General features: G+C 43.5%; 1 protein-coding gene across 24 annotated transcripts in view; it reads left to right on the top strand.

Annotated features, from left to right (window-relative positions):
• The window catches only part of Usp49 (ubiquitin specific peptidase 49), a 69957-nt gene that overhangs the window by 21363 nt on the left and 22831 nt on the right, over positions 1–25763 (top strand). For 20 of the 24 annotated variants that reach the window (XM_076557666.1, XM_076557662.1, XM_076557672.1 and 17 more), the window contains one exon: positions 2412–2486. The exons of the other annotated variants lie outside the window; for them this stretch is intronic. The gene's annotated coding sequence lies outside the window, so the exon portion shown is untranslated. The remainder of the gene's footprint in view (positions 1–2411; positions 2487–25763) is intronic. 24 annotated transcript variants of the gene reach the window in all.

The following is a 25763-nucleotide window of genomic DNA, read 5'->3' as shown; positions in this document are numbered from 1 at the left end:
TTCTGTGTAGATGATCTGGCTCTTTCCTCACAGCTTGCTCAGTGCTCCTGGAATGTTTGAGTACTAGGTTCTCCTCTAACCAGGATAATATCACACATGTACAGTTCTTGTCCATTTATAATATATTTATACACATTTTTCTTACTGATTTTGTGACATCTTTGGGAGTACAGCTGATTTTATATTCACTATAGGGAGGAAGTGTAGGGGTCTCAAGTTATAGGTGAATTGTCCAGGGTCTCACAGCTCATAAGCCTGGGCCATAGGCTCAAGCCCCCTGATTCTAAATCTATGGCTTTTTGAAAACTTCCATGCTCTTGTGCCCCTTATAAATAAACAGGGCCTTCTAGTGTCTTATTAGATATAATGAAATACAGAGCCAGCTCTCATTTGAGATTTGTGCTGCTGGAATTTGAACTGAGGCCTTGAGCATGCTAGGCAAGCAGGTTATCACCGAGCTCTAGCCTCAGCTTCTCTTATGGCAGTGAACACTGTAGGCTAGGGATACAGTGTTTATTGGTAGACGCTTGCCTGCTGAGCACAACCCTGGATTCAATATTCACTTCTATACTTAGCACCACAGAGCAAGCTGGCCTCGAACTCAGAGACCCACCTGCTTCAGTCTTTAAAGCACTGGCATTAAAGGCATGTGCCACCACACCCAGCATGGCCTTTTGATCAAGATCAAATATAGGATGCTAAACATAAATTCCATGTGGTTACATATCCTACATGCTATTGAGTATAGAGGTGGTTAATATAGCTTAGGGGCCATCTAGAATTGAATTAAAATTACTTGGTTTTAACTGTAATTAGTTTTTGGGGGTGTTGTTACTTTAGAAATCAGGTTTGGATAGGAGACAGGAGGACTGTTTGAATTTGAGGCTCCAACCATACAGTTTTGGTGTAGCTTGTCTGAGTAAGTTCCTCAGACCTGCAGTCTGCAATATATAGTAGATAAGAGCTCTCCTAAAAGTATTTGTGAGTTCCTTGGTCTTGCAACTCCTTCTGCCATGTGGGGCCAGACTTTCTTGCCCCGTGCTACTGATTTGCACCAAGTGCACCCAAATGTGAAACTTGGAGCCTCTGATTTTCAGAAAGGCTCTATTCACACAGGGCATTGTGGATTTGTATACCTAACTAAAGAAAGGGAGCAGAATAGAGGTGGAGAGCCTAGCTTTGCATTAATGCAGACAACTTTCAGCTGTCCTTGGCCTGGGCGCCTCTCCCCCACCCAGTCCCAGCTTGGCCCTATTGTGCTAGCTCTTCCTTTCTTCTCTGTCCCTCTCATCATTCTTTCAGTCCCTTTAGAGATAAAACAACAAATTCTTCCCCTCGGAGAATGCAGAGCCATTTCCCTTTCTTGACAGCCATTCTGGGATCTTGACAGCCATTCTTCAGGGAACCACCCACTCTAAGGGGACTGGACCTGAGAGGTTGGGGCCCCATATCGAGGGTGCATATTTTTGCAAAGCAAGTTTCTTTTAAGAGGAATTCTTGTGTTCCCTGTTAGGCTGATAAAATGGAGAATTTGCCATCCTGTTACATAGCAGCTAATACACCAAGTTTTATTAAATCCTCAATAAAGTGTCAGAAGTCTAAACAGTGGTTACATGTGTAATTTATTGAACTCATAAACTCTAGTTATCTTTGTTTAATATAATATCCTTGTGTATAGAGTATGTTGCCTTTAAAGATACTTGCTGCTTACGTATAGGACATAAACCCAGTTAACACAAAGGAGTCGTCTCACACCCTTTCCGAACCACTATGCATTTCACTTATGCATAAATAAGTTTAGCTTTTGATACTTGAATATTTTTGTTAGCATGAGTTTTCAGTTCTGACAGTTTTAAGTTATGTAAAGACAATGTGTATTCTTTACAGAAATCCATTTTTTTTCAGAAGAAAACCTTTATTTAATTTTTTTATATTTATTTATTTATTTATTTATTTATTTATTTATTTATTTATTTATTTAGTTAGTTAGTTAGTTAGTTAGTTAGTTAGTTAGTTAGTTAGTTAGTTTTTTTGAGACAAAGTTTCTCTGTGTAGCCCTGGCTGTTCTAGAACTCACTCTGTAGACCAGGCTGGCCTCGAACTCAGAGATTCACCTGCCTCTGCCTCCCAAGTGCCGGAATTTAGAGCATGCACCACCACTGCTGGGCCAGAAGAAAACCTTTAATGCTTGTGTTTGTGGCTCATTCTCCCTGTAAATGACTGAATCTTTGCTTGCTCTTAGCTGAAGCATGGGTCATATTTTTTTCCTATTTTTTAAAATATCAGTGTCAAAAAGTTGTAGGAATTTCATTGTGTTGTGGTATATTAATCCTTTTCTGAATTTATAAATAAAATTGTGAAATTGCTTTTTTTCTTGCCAGCTCAGGCTCACAGGTTATTTCCCCTCATAGGTAATAGAGAAGAAGAAAACCCAGCCAATAATTATGTGATAATATGGAAGAAGATGGGAAAAAGCTGTTTAATGGGTAAGGAACAAAGCTGTAGTAAAATTATTAATGAGAATCATTCCTGATGGTATGACCAGTCTGTCTACAGTCTTGTTGAGGGAGTGTTAATTATGATCTGTTTCTTGGTGATGTTCTGAACTTCTCATCCCAGCGTCCATCTTAACCTTGCACATTTTTTATACCATAAATTAAGAGGAGGTACAGTTGTATTTAAAGATAAAATGAGGCTTGAGACTAGCAAGAATACTGAAACAAAGCTTGAAGTCGATTGGCGGTTGACTAGAGACTGCACTGGCCATGCCTGTCAAGAGTAATTACCCACTCTTTTTCTCCCCGCCCTCCCTCCCCGTACTGCCAGCTGCTGTGACATCAGGCTCACCGTGGGGGTCTTGTTCACTTGAGCAACTGCAGATGTGTGTCAAGCGGCAATCAAATAAAACTTCAAAAGCTCATAGATGTTTATTGTTTAGAATTCAAATATTCTAGAGAACCCAAACTGTCCATGAATGTTAGGTCCCTACCAGAGTCTAGAAGTTTATGCAGCATTTATTTGGGCAGCCTTCTTCGCTGTCTGGTGCAGTGATTCCCAACCTTCCGAGTGCTATGACCCTTTAATACAGTTCCTCATGTTGTGGTGATCCCAACCATAAAACTATTTTCGTTTCTACTTCATAACTGTAATTTTGCTAGTGTTATGAATCATAATGTAAATATCTGGCATGCAACTCCTGTGAAAGGTCATTCGATAACCCCAAAGGGTTCATGACCACAGGTTGAGACCATTGGTCTAATGATGGAAAACATGAGCTTTGACAGCAGACACCTTTGGGGCAGTTGTTATTAGCTTGCTTGGGCAAGTTGATCTCTGAGCTTCAATTCCCCAACTTAAAAGTAGAGATAATAAAATACTTAATATGTTGATGCTGAGGATTAATTAGTCCCTATGACAAATGTGCAGTGATGCCTGGAACACAGGGAGTGCTTGGTAACTATCACCTATGGGTGTCAGGTACTGTCCCCGTTAGCATGTTATGCATACATGCATCGCTCTGTGATGTTACACTCTGGGGGTTCATCTGTCCTAGGGAAGGCTAATGCTGAGGGCAAGAGAGTCTTTAGGAAAAGTTTCCATTTTAGCCTCATTTCATTCTCTTGGAGTGTGTTGTGAAACTGTGAGAACAGAGTTATACACCTCCAGCTCTTACTGGGTATCTTACAGTGTATATGAATAAACAACCAATCTCGGGCTATATATAATTGTTCTACCTCAGCTTGTGTCAGCTCAGGAGGCTGAAGCAGAAGGATCATGAATTTGAGGCCAAACCTCAGCTCCATAGTAAGATCCTGCCCACCCCACCCCCCCAAAAAAAGTTCTGTCTGTGCAGGATGCACGTAGTTTTTCTTCTTTCTAGATAGCTATGCCAGATTTTTGGTTCTGAGTCTGGCAGCCTAGTTGAATGAAGAAGAATTTCTTTCTTTTTTTTTTTTTTTGAGACAGGCTGGCCTTGAATTCACTATGGAGCTGAGGGTGAGCTTGAATTCCTGATCCTCCAACATTCACGTGACTCAGTCTTGGGAAGCAGATGTGTAACACCATGCCCCTGCTTTTGAGTTTCTTTTTTCTTATTGTACAGTATTATTGTACCTTTGAAAATGTGTTGTTGGTTTGTTTTTTTGTTTTGGGGTGTGTGTGTGTGTGTGTGTGTGTGTGTGTGTGTGTGTTTTGCTTATATATACCTGGTTACCATGTGTGCTTGGTGTTCATGGTGGCCACAAGAGGGAGCTGTATCCCCTGGAACTGGAGTTGCAGGAGGTTGTGAGCCACCACACGGTGTTAGGAATGGAACCCACATCCTCTGGGAGAGTAGCAAGTGCTGCTTTTAATCGATGAGCCATCTCTCCAGCCCCTCAAAATGTCTTTAATGCTTCCCCCATTGCTTGCCCCCACCTACTGAGGTCATGCAGAAGATTGCCTACCTTGAGTAAGCACATACAAAACATCTCTTTTTTTTTTTTTCTTTTTCTTTTTTTTTTTTTAGTTTTTCGAGACAGGTTTCTCTGTGTAGCTTTGCGCCTTTCCTGAAACTCACTCTGTAGACCAGGCTGGCCTCGAACTCACAGAAATCCATCTGGCTCAGCCTCCCAGTGCTGGGATTAAAGGCGTGCACCACCACCGCCCAGCTAAAACATCTCTTTCTTGTAGCAGTTCTCTGTTGTTACCCTGGGGTGCCCTTCCATTATGGATTATCTCATCTGCTCTGACTAGTGAGACTGTTTATTAGGGTAATATATAAACAGAAGTCAACATTTAGTATTTTGTGTTGGGCAGTGTTTTAAATGCTTTATTCATTTAATCCTGTCACCCACTCAAATGGTTTAAATACTGTTATTAATCTTAAAGTGAGTACTAGGCATGGTGGTGTGCATCCTGTCATCTCAGCACTTAGGACAGGCATGCACCTTTAATCCCAGCACTCAGGAGTCAGGGGCAGTTAGGCCAGCCTGATTTACATAAGTTCTAGGCAAGTCTAGGCCACACAAAGGGGTGGGGGTGGGGGGGGGGGCGGACAATTTGTAGTCTAAATGGCAGTTTCAGGATTCCAGTATAGGCTTTCTGCTCACCAGGGGGATGTGGGTTAGTTAATATAAATTCTAAGGTTTGAGATATAAATTTAGGAATAATCTGTGAATTTAAATACAACTAGAAGGCCAAATATTTCTCAGAAAAATCACAATAACTAACTGTTTTTTCTTGTGTTTGTGAAAGAAAATGTGTGATTGTGTGTTGTAGGCTGGGGTGGGTGGGGTCCTGAGGATTGAACTCGGGCCTTGTTCTCATGTGCATGTTATGTAAGTGCCCTACTACAGAGCTACACCAGCTCTCTTTTTCCTCCCTTGGTCTATTTTGTTGTTGCTGCTATTTGAGACAGAGTTTCTCTTTGTAGCTCTGACTGCCCTTGAGCTCTGTAGACCAGAGATCCACCTGCCTCTGCCTCCTGAGCACTCAGATCAACGGCAGCCTGTGTGGTTTTTGTTCTGGGCTCTGTCTTGTCAGAGGAAGCATTGGTTTTTCTTTTCTTCAAACAGCAATTCCCGTAATGTTAATGAATGAGGGAAATAGGTGCTGAAGGATGAAGAGTGATAGTTCAAGAGTCATTTCGCTGACCAAATATCTTGGCTTCGTTCTAAGTGGCATTGCATGCAGGATGGTTTCCTTTCTCTTCCCTCATCCCACCCCATCCATTGAGCATCTTTTCTAAATGTTGATCCAAGTATGGCTTTTAGCATTTCTACCCTTAACAATGCCTTGCAGGGATTCTAGGAACTGCTCAGACTTTTGGAGGTTGATGAGGTTGGCTTTATTTTAATAACAATATTAAAACATGGTTTGTTTTCCATCCTTATCCATTCCTGGGAATGTGAGTTTTCAGAAGGCTCCATACTAGGAAACTGACTGGATGTAGAAGTAGATGAATTAGTAGACTAATTCCTTAATTAGTCTTGGACATTAAAAAAATGTGTAGAAAGTGAGCATACCGCTGGCTCTTCTCTGTAGGTTTGCTGTGAGCAGTAAACCCAGAGTGCCAGAGTCAGGAGCCCTGTTCTTTGTGTGGCCTGTTCCTGGCTTCTATGTGCAGTCTTGTGGTTGGGCTGGAAACAAGGTAGTAAACAGAAGGAGAGCCCATGTCCCTTCCAGCCTTTGAGTCTGTGCCCCAGACATTGCCCCCTCCAGGAGAATCTGAGTTAACAGTCACTCTGTGTGTGTGTGTGTGTGTGTGTGTGTGTGTGTGTGTGTGTGTGTGAGTGTGTGTGATCATACTCAGGGTCTCATCATGAAGCCTAGGCTGGCCTTGAGCTCATAGCTCTCTGTAGTGTGTGCTCCTGTGCCTGGGTATCACTGTGGCTCTTACACACTTAATCAGTGACTCATATTTCCCTGGGTATATTAAGATCAATCAACATGAGCCTATTAAATGGGTAACAGAATTTTTTTTGTTTTGTTTTGTTTTTCGAGACAGGGTTTCTCTGTGTAGCTTTGCGCCTTTTCCTGGAACTCACTTGGTAGCCCAGGCTGGCTTCGAACTCACAGAGATCCGCCTGCCTCTGCCTCCCCAGTGCTGGGATTTAAAGGCGTGCGCCACCACCGCCCGAACAGAATTTACTAAGATATAAATTGAGGAAATACACTCATGATTACAAAACAGAGTAGACAGCAGAAGTCGTCCTCTGATCTGAGTGAATCCACCCCGAAGCCAGGAGCCTGGAGAAGGGGCCTGTGTCCTTTCTCCAGCTCCTTGTCAGAGGTGACTTAAAAACCACACTAAGCACTGCCTCCTTTGGGCTGTGTAGCCCAGGGTCACGGGCGGAGCAAATACCACTACACAGGTGCTTGAAGGATAGTGTGGTTTGACATTTTGTAACTTTTTAAAAAAATTATTTTTAAAGGCAGCAAATGACTTAGAAAGGTTAGTGTCAATTATTTATTTATTTAGGGTTTGGTTTTTGGAGACAGGGTTTCTCTGTAGCTTTGGAGCCTGTCCTGGACTAGCTCTGTAGACCATGCTGGCCTTGAACTCACAGAGATCCGCCTGGCTCTGCCTCCCGAGTGCTGGGATTAAAGGTGTGCGCCATCCCCGCCCGGCGAAGTTTAGTATCTCAATGGAACCCCAGTATAGCAACAGAGATGGGTCTGCCCAGCATTTCTGTTGTATCTGATTTGATTTCATTTGTTTTCAAAATTAGTGCCAGTTTTGTCAAGATATTTAATGGAAATAAAATGCCAGTTAGTTTTAAGTTTATTCTTTTTATTATTTGAAGAAAAATGATCTTGCCTGTGTGAGATTTTCTTTGCGTAGTAAGTTGCTCCCAAGGCCCTGTAATTGCCTTGAAGAGATTTTCATATCAAAAGAGATTACTTGGCACATTAGATTGAGTCATGTAATAATGATTTGAAGGTTAATTAATGCAGCCATCAGACCCCTGTATCAGCTAGATGTCTATCTGATCACTCACCAACTCCAGCCATTTCTAAGTGCAGATAATCACAAGTATCAATAGAATACTAATGGAAAAAGAAGCTGACGTTCAAAATGTGAATGACCACAGAGTTTCTCTAATTTTTATTTTAACTTCAAAATACACTTTAATTGAACTTTTTGTTTGTTTATTTTGAGACAGGGTCTCTCTATATATCCCTGACTGTCCTGGAACTTGCTTTGTAGACCAGGCTGCCTTGGACTCAGAGAGATCTTTCTACTTCTGCCTCCTGAGTGCTGGATTAAAGGCTTGTGCCACCATACTCCACTTGTAGTGTTATATTTCGGCAATAGAAACCCTAACTAATACAATATCTAGCCAAACTTATTTTTTTAAAGCAGGGTCTCATATATCCCAGGCTAGTCTCAAGTTCCTGATCCCTGATCCTCCCACCTTCACTCCTAACTGTTGGGATTATAAGAATGCACCACCACACATGTTTTAAATGCGTTCTTGTATATGTGTGTATCTATGTGGGCCATAATCTAGAATTCTCTGGGAAGGGAGTCTCAATGAGGGATTGATTGTAGGGGTTATCTTGATTGTGTGATGAGGTAGGAATGTTTGACCACTGTGGGTGGTACCATTCCCTGGGCAAGGGTTTGTGAGCGTGTAAGAGCGAACAGGGTGATCTGAGCACTAGCACATACGCATTAATTCATTGTTCTCTGCTCATCACTGTGGATGTCATGTGACCAGCTGTGTTGAGTTCCTGCCACCTTGACCTCCCCACAGTGATGGATGTAACCTGGAACTGTGAGCCGAATTACCCCTTTTCCTTAAGTGTTTGTGTCAGGGTGTTTAACCACAGCAACAGGAGAGAAAATAGACAGTAGAGAAGGGGCAACTTCAGGTATCACTCTTCAAGTATTGTTTACCTTTTTATTTTTAGATTTCTTTAGTTTTAATTCTCTCTCTCTCTCTCTCTCTCTCTCTCTCTCTCTCTCTCTCTCTCGTGTGTGTGTGTGTGTGTGTGTGTGTGTGTGTGTGTGTGTATGTGTATTTCTCGAGCATGTGTGTGCCTGGTGCTCAAGAGGGCATTAGATGCCCTGCAACTGGAGTCACAGACGGTTGTGAACCACCATGTGGTTCTGGGAACTGAACCCAGGTCCTCTGGGAGAGCATCAGGTGCTCCTACTGCCGAGCCACTTCTCCAAACCCCACTTTTGTCTTCTTATACGAGGTGGTGAGGCCCCAGCTCAGACCCTCTTGCTCGCTAGGCAAACACTTTGCGACTGAGCTATCTCCCCAGCTCCTAGATCTGTTCTCAAATAAGAACTGTTGGTAGCAATGAATCTAGATAGGACCTGACACTTTTTTTTTTTAAACAAGCACATATTTTGTAGCCCAAGCCCTCCCCTAGTTCCGGGTGGCAGGTGTGTGCCACCTGCCTGACACTCATTCTTTTACATTAGTAGTTCCTGGTGACTGACTGACTGATGTAAATAGGCTTTTAGGAGAATGGCAGGGCTGCTCAGTAGTAAAGTTCTTGCTTAGTACGTATGGCTCTGGATTAATCTCAGCCCAGTAAAGGGAGAGAGGGAGGGAAGAAAAAGAATGGAAATGGGGGAGAGAAAGAAAGAGGGGAAAGTGAAGATGGATGAATACGAATGAGAAAATGTATGTCTGAATGAATTTTATTCCCTTGCTGCTAACTGGTTTTCTTTTTGTTTGTTTGTTTGTTTTTGTTTTTGTTTATTTGAGACAGGGTTTCTCTGTGTAACAGAGTCCTGGCTGTCCTGGAACTTGCTTTGTAGACCAGGCTGGCCTTGAACTCACAGAGATCCTCTTGCTTCCACCTCCTGAGAGCTGGGATTAAAGGCGTGCGCCGCCGCCCAGCTGCTAACTGGTTTTCAAGTCAGGTAAACCAGAAGATCATACTCAAGTCTCAGAACAGTTTATAAGTATTGAATTAAGCTGGGCCATGGTGGCACATGCCTTTAATCCCAACACTCTTGAGACAGAGGCAGGAGGATCTCTGTGAGTTGAAGGCCAGCCTGGTCTACAGTTCGAGTTCCAGGACAGGCAGGGCTACAAAGAGAACCCTGTCTGTGGGGGGGAAAAAGGAAAAGAAAAGAAAGAGAGAAAGTTAGAAATATTGAATTAAGGGGAAATTATTTATTTATTTATTTATTTATTTATTTATTTATTTATTTATTTATTTATTTTGAGACCAAGTCTCTATTATGTAGCTCTGCTGTCCTGGAGCCAGATAATGTAGATTGGACTGACCTCAAACTCAGAGAGACCCACCTACCTCTGCTGGGATTAAAGGCCTGGGCTAACACATCTGGAACAGCTGCCGTGTCTTTCTGACATTTGTTTGACTATCTTATATTTGCATCATATGCTCCATGTCCTTAGAGACCTGAGTTCAGTAAATCATACTGTTCACTGCTATGCAATTTATCGTCTTGTTTTTAAGGTGATTGTGAGTATTTTATTTGTTTGTTTTGAGACAGGGTTTCTCTGTGTAGCCCTGGCTTTCTTGGAACTCCCTCATAGACCAGGCTGGCCTCGAACTCTGAGATCTGCCTGCCTCTGCCTGTGCTAGGATTAAAGGGATTATATAATTTAAGGGCCATTCTCCCACCACCACCCTTGGAAAATAAGTACTTTGAGTTCATTAGAACACTCAATTTTTTCACAAATCAATTTTTACCAAGTCCAGTAAAAAAAAAAAAAAGATTTCCACCAACAATTAACATAAAGCAAAAAAATTGATATTTACCATAATTAAAGCCATACAAATGAAAAAATGTATATATAATTTCTCAAATGTCACTCTGAAACATCCTGAAGACGCCACTTGTTAGGGAAACACAGCTGGTAGAGATTGTGAAAGGGGCTAATAAAGCATTTCTCCCAAATTTCAATAAATATATCCCGAGACGTGTAAATTACTTCAAGGCATAGTTGTATGTGTCATGGTGCATATTCAGTGACATCCGTGGTGCATGGTACATGAGTACTGAAAACGTCATGGTCTCCTCTTGGAGGGGTGATAACTGTGGCTTTCATTGTGACACTTTCACACACGTCCTTTCTGTATTTTGATCATTTTCACAACCCTGTTAGCCTCCCATCCCCCTCCCTTTCCTGCTGATCCTCTTTCTCTTCCCAACTAACTAGACCTATTTCCTGCTTCATTTCTTTTTACTTTTTGGTGAGTCGGTGAGTTTCATTAGGGTTGTTTGCAGGAGTGTCGGGGAATTTATTTGACTATACTAAAGAAAATGTCCCTGCTGGGCATGGTGGCACTCACCTTTAATCCCAGCACCCAGGAGGCAGAGACAGGCAGATCTCTGTGAGTTCGAGGCCAGCCTGGTCTAAAAAGCAGGTTTCAAGATAGCTAGGACTGTTACACAGAGAAACCCTGTCTCAAAAATTCAAAAACAAACGAAAAAAGAAAATGCCCACCCACACACATTAGAGTTTTAAACTTTTTTATTATATTAAATTTTAAAGATTTTTAAATTTTATTTTGTGTGTATGGATGTTTTGCCTGCATGCATGCTATGTGCCATACTTTTGGATCCTCTGAAACTGGAGAATTGAACCTTAAGTCCTCTGCAAGAGCAACAGGTGCTCTTAACCGATAGCCATCTCTCCAGCCCTCTTATATTGTATGTTGGTCATTTTTAAAAATTGCTCTTAGAGAGTTCTAGTGATGGGTAAGACAGAGTAAGCACATTCTGTGTGGCCTCTCACAGCGAATGTAGCCAGAAATCTGCACAGAGCAGCAGCCAGGGGTCTGAACTGTAGGCGCTAGCAGCTGGCTGAGAGAAGAGCAGGATGTGAAATCTCACAAGCCAGGTCTCTGGGGTGGTCGAGGCAGGCAAACCCAGAAGTGCACCAGGCCCAGTCGGGCACCAGGCGTGACAGAGCGCGTCAGTCTGAAGCTGCTAATGTGTGTTACACTCACTGACTTCATGGGTCTGAATGCGTGTGTAGACGTCAGAGGAGAACTTGGAGGAGTCGGAGCCAGGCCGTCAGGCTCTGCAGGGTGCAGTCGTACTTACTCAGCCATCTTGTTGCCCATAAAGCCTCCAGTGCTGACAGGGTTGGAAGGGGAAAGCGCCTACTTCTCCGTCTCATCCTCAGTCCCCTCAGCAGGGCCCTTCCTCCTCAGCCAGGGTCTGTAGTAGTACAAACATCAGAGGAAACACCCATTACTTCTTCCTTTCTCTGTCCTGCAGCCCTACTCCTAAGAATAAAATCAATGCTGTCCTAGCAAAATGTTCTAAAGTGGGCTCTCAAAGGCCTCAGTCTTCTGGCTGGCAGAGTATAGTACCTGGGAGGAGGTAGAGAAAGACAGCCTATAAAAGGGTTTATGAGCTCCTGGGCCTACCCCTAAATAGCACACACAGGAGTCTAATCCTAAATGTTGATCTTGAAAGACTGGAATGAGACTATAGCTCAGAGGTTCTCAACATGTGGGCCACAACCCCCTGGGGTCAAATGGCCCTTTCATAGGGGTTGCCTAATGCCATCAGAAAACGCAGACATTTACATTATGGTTCATAACAGTAGCAAAATTACAGTTGTGAAGTAGCCATGAAATAATTGTATGGTTGGGAGTCACCACAACATGAGGAGCTGTAGTAAAGGGTTGTGGCATTAGGCAGGTTGAGGACCACTGCTCTAGTGGATCACTGCCCAGCTCCTAGAATGGCCATGGAGGTAACACTCACAAAAGACAGAGCCACCCAGTTCTGCAAAGCTCTGTGTAAGTAAATTTACCAATATAGGATTTTCTGAAACTGACCTAAACTCATCCAGGACTCTAACTTCCTAAAACAGACAGAAACAAAACAAAACCCCTTGGGATTCTTGAGAGGACAGAAAGAGGACTCTAGGACTCACAAAATTCTGCAGCCTACAAAGAACTAGCATGGCCTCAACTCATGTGGACAAGAGAACCAAGACACCATCACTGAGATGACAACTCTCTCCTGAATGTGGATCACTCCCTTCTTGTCTGTTTGATGGGCTGGCCTTGGCCACATCATGCCCTCTGGTGGGCTAGTGACCATAACTGCCAGGCTAAACCTTGCAGAGAATGGCTTAGACTCCCGACTCCCCTGAGCTTGTCCTGAGGCCCAGCTGCTCTGAGTTACATGGCATTGTGCAAGAAGAGTAGATACTTAGGGAAAAAAGCAAGACTGTTTTCAGTCTTCCTAATCCATCCCTCTCTAACTCTTAGGTTTCAAGGTAGTTTTTAAATTGATTTTAACGGTGGAGTGCAAAGAGGGGTGAGAGGAGTTGGCTTGTCATGTGGCTCAGTACAAAACTGAATAGTCCCGTTGTGTTTTCCCTTTGTGAGTGAGCCTTTCCACTTTCCAGTCTTAGGCAGACGAGTAAATGCCTTGTGGCCACCTGTCACTATAGCAATAAGATGAATAACCAACTGAAGAATGCAGATCTAGAGAGCCACACCTGATCCTTTGTAGTTGAAGATGACAGTCACTGACCAGCATTTGCTGTGAAGCCAGCAGGTTCCTACCAGCTTTACATCCCAGCCTGTGATTTACAACCACAGAGCCCACATTCCACACTTGGCACAGTTTGCTCCTGCCATCTTCTTCAAAAAGACTCTAGATGCTCACTAGGCCCCCTAGGTAGATCTGCTACTGCGGGTCTGTCTCCAGTGGAGCTGTACCATTTGAAGTGACATTTCCATGTGTCTTCAAAGTCTTTCTTTGGCAAATACTGCTTGAATTTTGTCTGTTCACCCAGCAGCTACTGGAGCATGCAAAGCAGAGGCTTTCAGAAAAAGGACGCTTGAGAGAGGTTGCCCAAGTGTTGGAGCTACAGTACTACAGGGTCTCCAAGGCCCCAGTTGTGGAGGCAGACAGTTGAAAGTCGTAACCCAGTAGTCAAACGTAACTCAGTGGCATGGTAGGTTGTGTGGAACTAAGTGGTTGGGTTTCATTTGAAGAGAACTAGCAATGATCCAGAGTAATGATTTCCCCAGTCATACTCTGTCCGTTACCTGGATCATTTGACTGCTAGGAAGGAGAGTTTGTGAGGGTCTGCCGAAGGGACCTCAGCAGGAGCTGGCTAGTCAGGGTTAGTTTGCTGGCGGTGACTTCTGCCCATAGTGTCGCTTAATGACATAAGTGTTTCCTGAGCCCTGTTGGTGCCAGGCACTGCTTGAAGCATTTCTTCCCTGTTAACTAATTGACTAATGCAACAATTCCATGTACACTAGTAGGAATATTCTTTCTGTTTCCTGAAGAAACTGAGGTCTGGAGACACCACTGTCAGTCACATAGCGTTAGCAGGAACGCGATAGAATCCCAAGCTAGCTAGCTTGGCTTGACCTAACCACTGTGCTGATGCCGCTTACTGCTTCGTTCATTTGTAAAGAATTATTAAAATTTTCTCCATTCATATTTTATAGTTGTAGGACCGGAAAATTTTTAAATTAAAAAGTACTTTTAATGAGAAAATAATAGTATACAAAAGAAAACTCTAGCAGAGAGCTCAGCACCAGTGCTCCAGCTCACTTGAGGGACTCTCTAGCGGGCTGTGTTCTAGAGTCACAGAACCAGAGGCTGGCAGGGCTCTCCACACTTGCTGCTGGTGGTTTTTTGTTTATTTGTTTTTTCTCCCTCCCTCCCTCCCTCCCTCCCTCCCTCCGACCCTCCTTCCTTCCTTCCCTCCTTCCTTCCTTTCTTTCTGAGACAGGGTGACAGGGTCTCACTATGTAGCTCTGGCTATCCTGGGACTCACTATGTAAAACAAGTTAGTCTCAAACTTCCAGAGATCTGCCTGCCTCTACCTCCATCATGCCCAGTTTTTTTGTTTTAAACATTTATTTTATTTGTGGGTATGTATTACACACACACACACACACACACACACACACACACACACACACACACACACAGGCACACACAGGCACACACACAGGAGGTCAGAGGACACCTTGCAGAGTTGGTTCTCTCCTTCCCTCACGTGAGTCCCAGGGATTGAACTCTGGCGTTCAGGTTTGTCAGCGAGCACCTTTACCCCCAGCCATCTCATCAGCCTGGCTTTGTTATTTTTTGAGTCAAAAAGCAACTAGATACTTAACACAATAAAAACTTGAGATATCGTAAAAATACATTTGTTTATCCACACACAAAACAAAATATAGTGGTTCTTCTATTCTTACAACCACATCTGTTTCCAAGTAATGACAAGTACACACGCCAAGACTTTGTTCTCCGATGCTTGGACCTGTAACAGTGGTTCCTGGTGATTTTAATTTCATGTGTCTTTCAAACCTCAATCTATTGTTTGCTCCATGAAAACAAAACTACAAAACACTTTAACATCAGGAATGTTGGCGATAAAATCTCTGTAAAGAACCAGTGTTTCCCAAGAACAGAACTGATAAGACTCACTCTGGCCAGTGAAGACTTGTGGTTAGATGCTCATTTATCTGGGTTGCTGGGCTCAGACTCTGTTTGGAGTTAGGATGGGTCACCTTGGACCAGATGAACGACTGCTGGAGGGATAGCCTCGTCCTGTCCGCCCAAAGCACGCACAGGACATGGATGTCCACCTGCTGTGGACAGTCCTACCCTGTCTGACCGCATTCTTTTTTAAAAATTATTATTGCAGATGTACGCATGGTTTTGCTTGCTTGTACGTTGCATGTGTGTCTGGTATCCTTGGAGGCTAGATGAGGTTACAAGATCCCTTGGAACTTGAACTCTAGACGGTTGTGAGCCCTCATGTGGGTGCTGGCAATGGAACTGTGTCCTCTAGATAAGCAGCAAGTACTCTTACCTGTGGAGCCATTTCTCCAGCCCCCTTTTTGTTCTAAAAATGGCCCGAGTGCTGTTGCTTCTAGCTCTTTAGGGTTTCCCAGAGGTATTCTGGTTCATATGCTGCTACTAAACTAGACACCCTTCTGATCTCTGGCCTTGCTCAGACTGTCCCCTTCTAAGAAAAGCCTCCACATCCCTTCTCTTCTCTTGGTTTTTGAGACAAGGTGTCTCTGCCCTGGCTGTCCTGGAACTCACTCTGTAGCCCAGGCTGGCCTCGAACTCACAGAGATCCGCCTGCCTCTGCCTCCTGAGTGCTGGGATTATAGGCGTGCGCCACCACTGCCTGGCATTCCTCATTCTTTTAGTACATACTTTGAATACTGACTAGGCATTCTGTTGTTCTTAGAAATGTGTGTGGGGGAAGAGACCGTGGTGCCTGCTCTCTCCCTCTCCTGGGGAAGGACCTCTAGCTGCCCGCATCACTTTGGTAACAGCACTCTATTGCTTTTTTAAGAAAAATTTTGTTTTTATTTTGTTTTAACTTAGAGTCTTTATATATAGAAGAGGCTGGTGCACACATGCATTTTTAAGGCAGTTTGCATATAGCATTGGCATTGGAGACAAGAGGAAATGACAGTTGCCTTGAATCATTTACCTTCCTACTTAGGAAAGCTGTGTTTGTAAGTTGAGAGGACCTGTGTCAGGTAGACTAGTGAGTACCCTGCAATGCAACAGGAGCTCGGCGCAGAGTAGGACTTAAGTTGTGGGCCTTGAATTTAGTGGTGGTCTGTCTTTGGAGGCAGTTTTTAATGGAAGAGGATGTTTGGGTGGAAACTTTTCCTCGAAGATGGATGAGGCAGAGCCTTTCAGTCCTGATCTGGTGGGAGAGTTGTGCAGCTGTTCATGGAAAGGGGAAGGAAAGCCAGGGAATGAGAGCATTTCAATTAGTTTTAAATAGGACAGACTCCATGTTTACTGGTCAGTGTGTCTTGTTCCCGGGCCTCGAATACTGTGAAGACTTTTAGTATTCCCTAAGAGCCAAGAAGTTTCTACTCAGCTTCCTTCAGGCCCCTCTGCCTGCTCCTGCCTTACCCACTCTGCCCTGTTGTTGAATACGGTTTCCTTAGTCCCTGCACCATGCCTTAGCTTGCCCTCCGGGTCTTTTGTTGTTGTTGTTGTTTAATCTTTTCTATTTTTATGTGGAAGGGTGTTCTGCCTACATGTGTGTCTATGCATCACAGTGCTCTTGGAAGCTAGAAATGGCTGTCAGATCCCTCGTGACTGCAGTTACAGATAGATGGCTGTGAGCTGCCATGTGGGTGCTGGGAGTTGAACTCAGATCCTCTGGATGAGCATTCTGTGCTCTTAACCAGTGAGCCATCTCTCCAGCCCCATTGTTATTTTTTTTTTTAAAACAAACTAAACAACAAAAGGTTGAACAAAGGTTGTATTACTTTAGCATATGCTACAATCAGTGTAGATAAAAGGGTTATAACCTCTTGAAAAAGAAATCCATGAAAATTCAGAGGTTAATGTTAAAGACTAACAAAAGATTGTATAGCACGGCACATGTGCTGCATGCTTCACATTTAGTTCTCTTCAATATTCTGTGGTTCATGGAAGGGTTTCAAGAAATCTCAAAGGTTTTACTATAAAAAGGAGCAGTGGGGGCTGGAGAGATGGCTCAGTGTTTATAGTGTTGGGTCCTCCGATTCCCAATATGCACATGGTATCTTACAAGCCTGTAACTCCAGTCCCAGAGAATTCAACGCCCTCTTTTGGCCTCCACAGACATGCAGAGACATAATGCATATACATACATGCAGACAAGATACTTATACATAAATAAAATTTAAAACTTTAAATGTAACAAAAGGAATAGACTTTCTGGGGTCTGTAGGGATCATACATGAAGATACCCCATCAACAGAGGGTTGTGTTGAACATTCTGCAGACAGAACTGTTTTGAGTCTGCAGCTGCTTGGGAAACATTCATGAGCTGAGCCTTTCCTCCAGCCAGTCACCTTCACAAAAGTGATGCTGGAGGAATCCATCATGGCATGGCACCCTCAAGAGCTGGGTTGACTGTCTGTCCAGGGTCATCCTTTAGATCTTAAACAGCAGTTGTATTTGCATTTCAATGCTTCCCGTTTTCCATCCTCCAGGAACCTGGCAAACCTAAGCTACACTCAAACTGCCTTTCATACTGCCTTTCAGAACTTTTTTTTTTTTTTTTTTGACAGGGTTTCTCTGGTAGTCTTGGCTGTCCAGTGTTCAGAATCTTGTAATGGTGATGTTAATGGCATGAGCACTCCTCTCAGCTGACCACAGCCTCCCTTGCATGCTAAGTGTGGCTTTGCCGTCCTTCTGGCTACTCACCCATTCATCCAGGAGGCCTTACTGAGCCACCACCTTTCTGGGAAATGTCAGCTAAATGTAAAACATGGCAGCCCTACAGCAAGCTGTGTTCCATAACCTAAGGATTACCTGGAACAGTGGGCAGAGACTGCACTGAAACTTAGTGGTCAGTCAAGCTGAGAATATCTCTCCCCAGGAACAGCCATCACTTGTCCTCTTTCTTCTGGGAACATCTCCCCATATCTATTGTTACAGGTTTTTCCTCTCTATTCTTTTCTTTTTTTAAGAGGTGGTTGAGTTGAGGCCTCTTACAGAATAGGCCAGCCTCAAACCTGAACTGCTGTGTATCTGAGACTAGCTTGACTTCCAGATCCTCCTGTGTCCACCTGTCAGGTGCTGAGATTACAGGAATGTGCCACCACTCCACTGCTTCTTAAATAGTCAAGTACAGAATGCTCCCAAATCAAGATACACGAACTTTTCTGCTTTTTGAACTTTACAATGATGTGAAAGCTACGTACATTACACAGAAACTATACTTCACATTTGCATATTGCTCTTTTTCTGGTCTAGCAATGTGCTCTCTTAACAACTGGGACAGTGGCAATTAACCACAGCTCCTAGTCCACCACATGATCATGAGGGGAGGGATTTATACACAGCTGATGAGATGGCTCAGTAGATAAGGTGCTTGCTAGTCAAGCCTGCTGATCTGAACCAGATGGTGGAGATCCTCAGTTAAAGGGGGTCTGACTCCTACGAGTTGTCCTCTGACTTCCACGTTCACACCATGGCACGCACATGCATGCTCGCACACACACAGATACACAATAAAAACCAGGCAAGAACCTGTACACTAGAAAATACCATGTTCTCAGCTATGGTTAGATTCAGTAAGTTAGGTGACATCAAGTGCATTTGACATCACACACCAAAAGGCCTCCACTCAGATTAATAACCAGGGGTTTCCATATGAACTGTCAACATACTCTTCATCACTGGGTTTGTTTGTTTGTTGTTTTAGGTTTTTAATTATGAGTCTATGTAGGGGTGTGTACATGTGAGTGCAAGTGCTCTTAGAGGCCAGAAAAAAGTGTTGGATCCCTTAGAGCTAGAGTTACAGGTAGTTGTGAGGCCCCCTGAAGTGCATTCTAAAACCCAAACTAGGTCTTCTGCAGGAGCAGTACTTGCTCTAAGTAGTTACTTAGCCTTCTTTCTGTTTTTATGTTTATTTAAGACAGCTGAGGTGGATGTTGGATGTTTTCCTTACTTACCTTCCACTTTACTTATGAGACAGAGTCTCTCACTAGAACAAAGTTCACTAGTCTAGCTAGCCAGCTTACCCAAGGATTTCTGTGTCCACCTCTGGAGGGCTAGGGTTACAAGCAGGCCCCCATGCCCATTTTCACATAGGTGCTGGGGATCAGAACTGCAGGCTTGCATCTCCCAGATCTCTTCCTATTCCCTCCTCCATGCTTTGTGTTTTAAAACAGACCAATTCTGTAGCCCAGGCCGTCTGCACTGTCCAGGTATTGGTACTACAGGTGTGAACTACCACCCCAGTTGCAGTTGACCATTCCAGAAAATATATTTGGGCAACACTGTATAAGCTCGTTGTGAACTTCATAGGTATGGAGACAAAAGTAGTCAAAATTACTTTACAAAAGAATTGATGGAGAGACTGTGGTTTGGGCCAGCAGGATTTGCACAACTTGCTTCTCTCCTAATCATCGTGGTGTAGTAATGGGAGAGGGCAAGTACAGTGGGCCGCTAGAAGAGACACACAAACCAACAGCCTGATAGATGTAAGCAACCTAAGTAGGTTATAGAAGAAACAAGAGGGGATATTTTATCATAGTGGGGTAAAACGTGATTTTACAAAATACATCATGTGTGGACATTAACTATAAATCTCATAAATGAAAAGTCACTAGAAACAAAAGACAGGCCACAGAAAAAGGTTTTGATAATACCTCTGTCTGGCAAGAGCTGTATACAGCTTGTAAAAAAGAATGCTAATCATTTAATGAAAAAAAGACAACCCAACTGAAAACAATTGCTTGATCTCTTGGACTATGTAATATCTATTTGTTTCTATAATACTAAATCACTAATACCTACAAAGTAGTTTCATTCTTGGTTTGGCAAATTCTTGTGTGAATGGCAGGAATAGTGGAGAGCATGTTTTATCAGCTTACAGAAGAGAAAAGAAAATGGCTGATAAGTTAGGCATGCTTGTGTTCCAGCACTTGGGAGGGCCGGCCTACATAGGAGACCTTGTCTCAAATATATAAAAAAATAAATTTAAAAATTCAACTCTGACAGTGAATTGTGATGATGTTTTGTTTGTGATCTAACAAATAAAGCTTGTCTGAAGAGTGTGGAGCTAAGCCACTAGTTAGCCATAGAGGCCAGGCAGGCAGTGGTGGCACACAACTTTAATCCCAGCACTCAGGAGGCAGAGGCAGACAGATCTCTGTGAGTTCAAGGCCACCCTGGGCTACACAAGATTGATCCAGTCTAAAAGAGAAACAGAGCCAGGCAGTGGTGGCGGCCCACAAAAGCATGCATTTGATCCTAGCACTTGGTATCTCAGCCTTTAATCCCAGCATTAGGGAGGTGGAGACAGGAAGTGATAAGGCTGGACAGAGAGGAATATAAAGCATCAGGAGATAGGAGCTGACCCCTTTTCAAGGCTGAGAAGTTGGTGAGGTGAGAAGTGGCTGTGGCTGGCTCCTTTGTCTCTCTGATCTTTCAACATTTACCCCGATGTCTGGTTCCGGGTTTTTATTAAGACCAGTTAGGATTCATACTACAGTGAGTAATCACATTTAAAATTTTTTGTTGTTTATGAATTTATTTATGAGTGTTTTGCCTGCATGTATGTCTGTGTACCATGGGTGTGTGATGCCTAAAGAAGCCAGAGGAGGTCACTGTTGTGAGCCACTATTTTGGGCTGGGAATCAAACCCAGGTCCTCTGGAAGAGCACCAAGCATTTTTACTCTAAACCGCTGAGCCATCTCCCCAATCACATTTCTTTATCATCATCATTATTACTATTTATTTTATTTTTTGAGACTATAAATTCATGGCCTCATTTCATTCATTGTTACATACACATATGTATATGCATATTTGTTTTTATGTCATGTGTATATGTGTGTGTATGAATATATACATTTCTAAATATGTAAGTACAATGTGCTCAGTTAGTATGTATGTTGTATATGTTTTTAGGGTTGACCATTTAGAATTGAATAACCAGTTGGTGTGGTCTTCTCTAGGGAAGACTATGTTTCTTGCTCTTATTCCTTGTTGCCTGTAGTTTTTTGTGCGCGTGCGCGCGCACACACACACACACACACACGAATGTCTATTGTTGTCCTCGTTCAGCTCATGCTTAGGCAGTCATGTTGGTGAGACTTTGAGTGTAGCTTCTGACATTCCCAGAAGACACAATCTCACAACAAACTCCCTGTCCCTCTGGCTGTTACAACCTTTCTGCCTTCAGTTACATTTTCTCAAAAGCCAGGGTTTTTTTTATTTTTGGTTTATTTTGTTTCAGACAAGTTCTCCCTACACAGCCCTGACTGTCTTGGAGCTCACTATGCAGACCAGGCTGGCCTCGAACTCACAGAGATCCACCTGCCTCTGCCTCCTGAGTGCTGGAGGACCAAACATGCTCAGTCCTTAAAAGCCAGTTTTGAAGTCTGTTACACACCTTAACCATGTACCAGCCATTACAACTACATTACAACTTTGAAGAAGGTTCTTTCTTTTTGTTTTTGTTTTGTTTTGTTTTGTTTTGTTTTTTCGACAGGGTTTCTCTGTGTAGCTTTGGAGCCTGTCCTGGATCTCACTCTGTAGTCCAGGCTGGCCTTGAACTCAGAGATCTGCCTGGCTCTGCCTCCCAAGTGCTGGGATTAAAGGTGTGCGCCACTGCTGCCTGGCTGTTTTTCTAAGCCTATTTATGTTTAAGAGGTGGTTACAGAGCCAGCAAGATGATTCAGCAGGTTAAGGCACTGCCACTAACCCTAATGACCTGAGTTCAGTCTCTGGAACCCATGTGGTAGAAGAGGAGACCCAGCTCCTACCAGGTACCTGACCTCCACACATGCCCCGTGACACATGCTTGTCGTCCCCTCCCCAAACATAAATAGAAAAGAAATAGATCGAGTAAAAAGGGATATAGTCAGTACTTCAGCAGCTTGTCATGGGAAATAAATGATATTTATCTTCCATTTTAGAACAGTTCCAGGATATAGTTTTTGATAATTGAGAGTAGGTTTAATCATTTATAATATCAGTTAATTATACGAATGTGAAAGAGCATCTTTCCCTGACTAAATTTGTCTGTGTTCTGCATGGATGGAGAGCTACCTAGTCTGAAAATGCAGCTGGCTACAAGCATCTTGCTCACAGCCCTCCCAGGTGGCATTACCCCAGTGCAGTTATAACTAGGGTCTGGACCTTAACGCTGGAAGTTCAGAACCTCAATTTTGTGAAAACATGATATGATGACCGGTTTTCTTGGGAAGAGGCATATGTGGTCAGAGTCACCAGAGTGAAGATTCATTTACAGTGAGGAATAGGACTGTTAAGCACACTGATCCTTGAGTGTGGTGGTTATTGCATTCTATCCCTGAAGGCCAGCTCCACGGAAAATCAATTTTGGTTTTCTGCACAGGAGTGAGTGCAGAGAGAGCCTTGCTGGATGGTTTTAGTGACTGACTCCGTCAGACCCTTCTGTGCCGGCAGCAGGCTCCTCTGCTGTGTTTATGAGTTGGGGGACCTACTCCCCCCAATCCTGTGGGAAGAGCCCTGACCAGTTAGTGCAAAGACTGCACACACTGGTGAGCCCAGTCTGTAGTCAGGCAGAGGCCCATAGTCCTTTGCAGTCACATCCTCTCTGGCTGTCTAAAGGTGTACCTTTGGATCACTTTGATCAACTTGGGGGTTCTCAGAACTCTGAAGTCACTTAGGTGTCTGACATCTGTTAATACTAGACCTCAGTGTTTGGGTATTTTTTAAAAAAGATGAATTATTATTGTGTGTCTACTACATAACTTTCTTCATTCTCAGGTGTTAACCTAAAACTTATTGTGGAAGCATTTTATGTCATTGCTATATATAAACTTAAAGTGGTCATTCTCTGTGTGTGTGTCTGTGTGTGTGTCTGTCTGTCTGTCTGTGTCTGCCACTTGGCTTCCCTGCCCTATGATCTGTACCCTGGAACTGGGAGCCAGAACAGGAAAAGTCTCTGTACAAACACATCACTTAATTGGTCCTCCCTCCACCTTTCCATTTTACCCAGGCCCTGTCTGGGTCCCTCCTCTGGGTTCGTTTCTCCTGGAGTCCTATAGGAACCAAGAAACTGGTCCTGACTACTATAAAAAAAAAATAATGCTACTATTTTACTCTGCCAGTATTAGGTAGGATGTTTCTAATCTGTAGTTCCTTCAAAGCAATTTTGTTCTTATTTGCTGTAGTAAGTTCTTCAAACGATACACCGAGTGAAGATATATATGTTTGTACAGTTTGTTGGTGTTTTTCTTTATATTATTATAGTATAAATAAACTTATTATTTATCCTTGGCTATGGGCTGTTACCAACCATTAACTTAACTTGTCTAGAATGTGAAGGGCCTAGGTGTGATTATAGTACCACAGACAAATAAGAAAGGTAAGAATAAGGGCTTTTTCTTACCCTTATTGGCTCAGTGGGTGAAAGTATTTACCGTGTGAGCCCGATGACCTGAGTTCAATTCCTGGAACCCCCAGTAGAGGAGAAAAACCAACTCCAGAAAGTTTCCCTGGTTCTAGACATACTGTGCAGGCACAAAATAATAATAGTAACTAAAGTAAGTAAAATAAAAATAAATACTAGGGACAAAAGGTTCAGACAACATGTGTTTCATAACTACTACATTCTGTGTTTAACTAGGCAGTGTTGCACACCTGTAGGCTAGACACTCAGGAAGCTGACAGAAGAGATAACCGGAGCCTGGGATTTGGGGGCTGGACTAGGCAACTCTGTCTTAACAGATAGTCAAATACAGGTTCAAACTAATGGATTACTTGTCTTTTTATTTGGTCTTTGTTATAAAACTGCCTCACTGGTGGTCTATTTGGTCAGCGTCTACAGGCAGCACAGGAGGTGTGGGAATGAAATGCAGACCCGTGGTTTGCATTTGTGTGTCTTACTTCTCCTGACCTGTCTGCAGTCCACTCGCGTAGTTCTTCCTTCTGTGGGAGGGAGCTCAGGCCGTGACTCTCACTCCTCCCTCGTCCTTCTGTCGGCCTGTGTTTGCTCGTGCGGCATCCTGTCCCCCAGTTCTCCTTTCTGACCCCTGCTGTGGGAAGTGAACCCACACTTAGTTATTAGCAGCTGATTGGCTTGTTTGTTTCCCCAAACAGATTCTATGTTTGCCTTGGTACAGACATAATGGTGGGACTGGCTGGCAGGGCAGGATGGCTGGTTTTTATTTCTGAAACAGGAGCAGAGGTGCTGAGGCTTGTGGAACTTGAACCACAAGAACACTGCCTGGTGTGTATGGCCTTTGTGTGAGAGCCGGGCCAGTCCTCACCGCTTGGACCTGCTCACTGGACTTGTGCACTGTTCTTACATAAGGATAAGAGTTCAAGCACAGTTCACGTCTTTGACACCCTTCTGTGCCTTACTGAAAGAAGACCCTTTTATATTCCTGCCACACAGCACATTCTGCAAGGATTCAGTGTGCACCCCCGCTGAAAGCCGAGCTGAGGCCAACTCAACCTCTTTAATTCAACTGCACTGAGCTTGCTTTTGACGTCTTAATTGGACTTTTACTATCCTTGCTCTTTGTTGCTATTAAATAACTTTGAAAGACTTTAGAAAAGTTGAAAATATTGGATAAAACCTTTCAATTTATTTTGAAAAGATAGTACATTTTCTTGTTTCTAATTTTAACATGTTCTCTAATTGTTTAACATCTCACTATGAGTACCTTGTTGGATGAAGCTCTTTGGAGGAAGTCAGGACCAGTTTCTTGGTTCCTCTAGGACTCCAGGCTCTGTAGAGGCACCCGGATAAAGCCTGACTCAGAGACAGGGCCAGGTGGCCAAGTCTATCGGGGTCTTGGTTACATCAGCGACTTAGGATGTATAGGGAGTCTGTGGACAGTTCTTCACTGTGCCTCCCTCAGCTGATTCTCCTTCCTAAGCGCCTTCCCCCAACCCTCCTTCAGAGAGAGCTTAGTGGGTATTAGAGAAAAAATATACTGACCACTCAGCTGGAATATTCTTGGAGCTGTCTCACTGGGAGAAAGACAGCCTCCTCAGAAACTCACGTCTATGAACAGCTTTGGGACCGCTCCTGGGAGGAAGAGAACTTACCTTGCTGCCTTGCTTGACATGAAATGTCAACAGTGATGGAGGCTCAGATGCTCTGCCACTCTACAGTAAGCTGAAGAGGGCTGCACCTTGCTACTCAAGCACAGGGAGTCGGAATGAGGAGAGGGCTCCTTCTGAAACGACTAGTTTTTAAAATGGGATTTCTTAGGTCCTCACAGTCCATGTCACTAGACTGCCTGTCCTGACACGGTGTTTCCTAATGAAAGGGTGGTAAACATATGGCTCTATGCTTAACATTGGCCACCTGCCTAATACCTGAATGTTCACTTTGGTTCCTGTGTGTGTGTGTGTGTGTGTGTGTGTGTGTGTGTGTCCGTGTCCTGAGCCAGAGGCATTGGATCCCCTGGAACTGGAGTTATAGGCAGCTGTAAGCCATCTGACATGGATTCTGGGAATTGAACTCAGGTCCTCTGCAAGAGCGGCTAGTGCTCTTAGCCATTGAGCCATGTCTCCAGCCCCTCATGCCTGAATTGTTTTTTAAATATTTATTTATTATGTATACAGTGTTCTGCCTGCATGTGTCCCTGCAGGCCAGAAGAGGGCACCAGATCTCATTATAGATGGCTGTGAGCCACCATGTGGTTGCTGGGAATTGAACTCAGGACCTCTGGAAGAGCAGTCAGTGCTCCTAACTGCTGAGCCATCTCTCCAGCCTCCTCATGCCTGGATTATTTTTTTTAGAGATTTATTTATTTATTTAACGTACATTGTGCGTGTATCTCTGTATGAGAGTCTTAGATCCCC

Source organism: Peromyscus maniculatus, chromosome 21 (assembly GCF_049852395.1).
Source record: "Peromyscus maniculatus bairdii isolate BWxNUB_F1_BW_parent chromosome 21, HU_Pman_BW_mat_3.1, whole genome shotgun sequence".
Taxonomy (NCBI): domain Eukaryota; kingdom Metazoa; phylum Chordata; class Mammalia; order Rodentia; family Cricetidae; genus Peromyscus; species Peromyscus maniculatus.
This window is presented reverse-complemented; position numbering and strand designations above follow the sequence as displayed.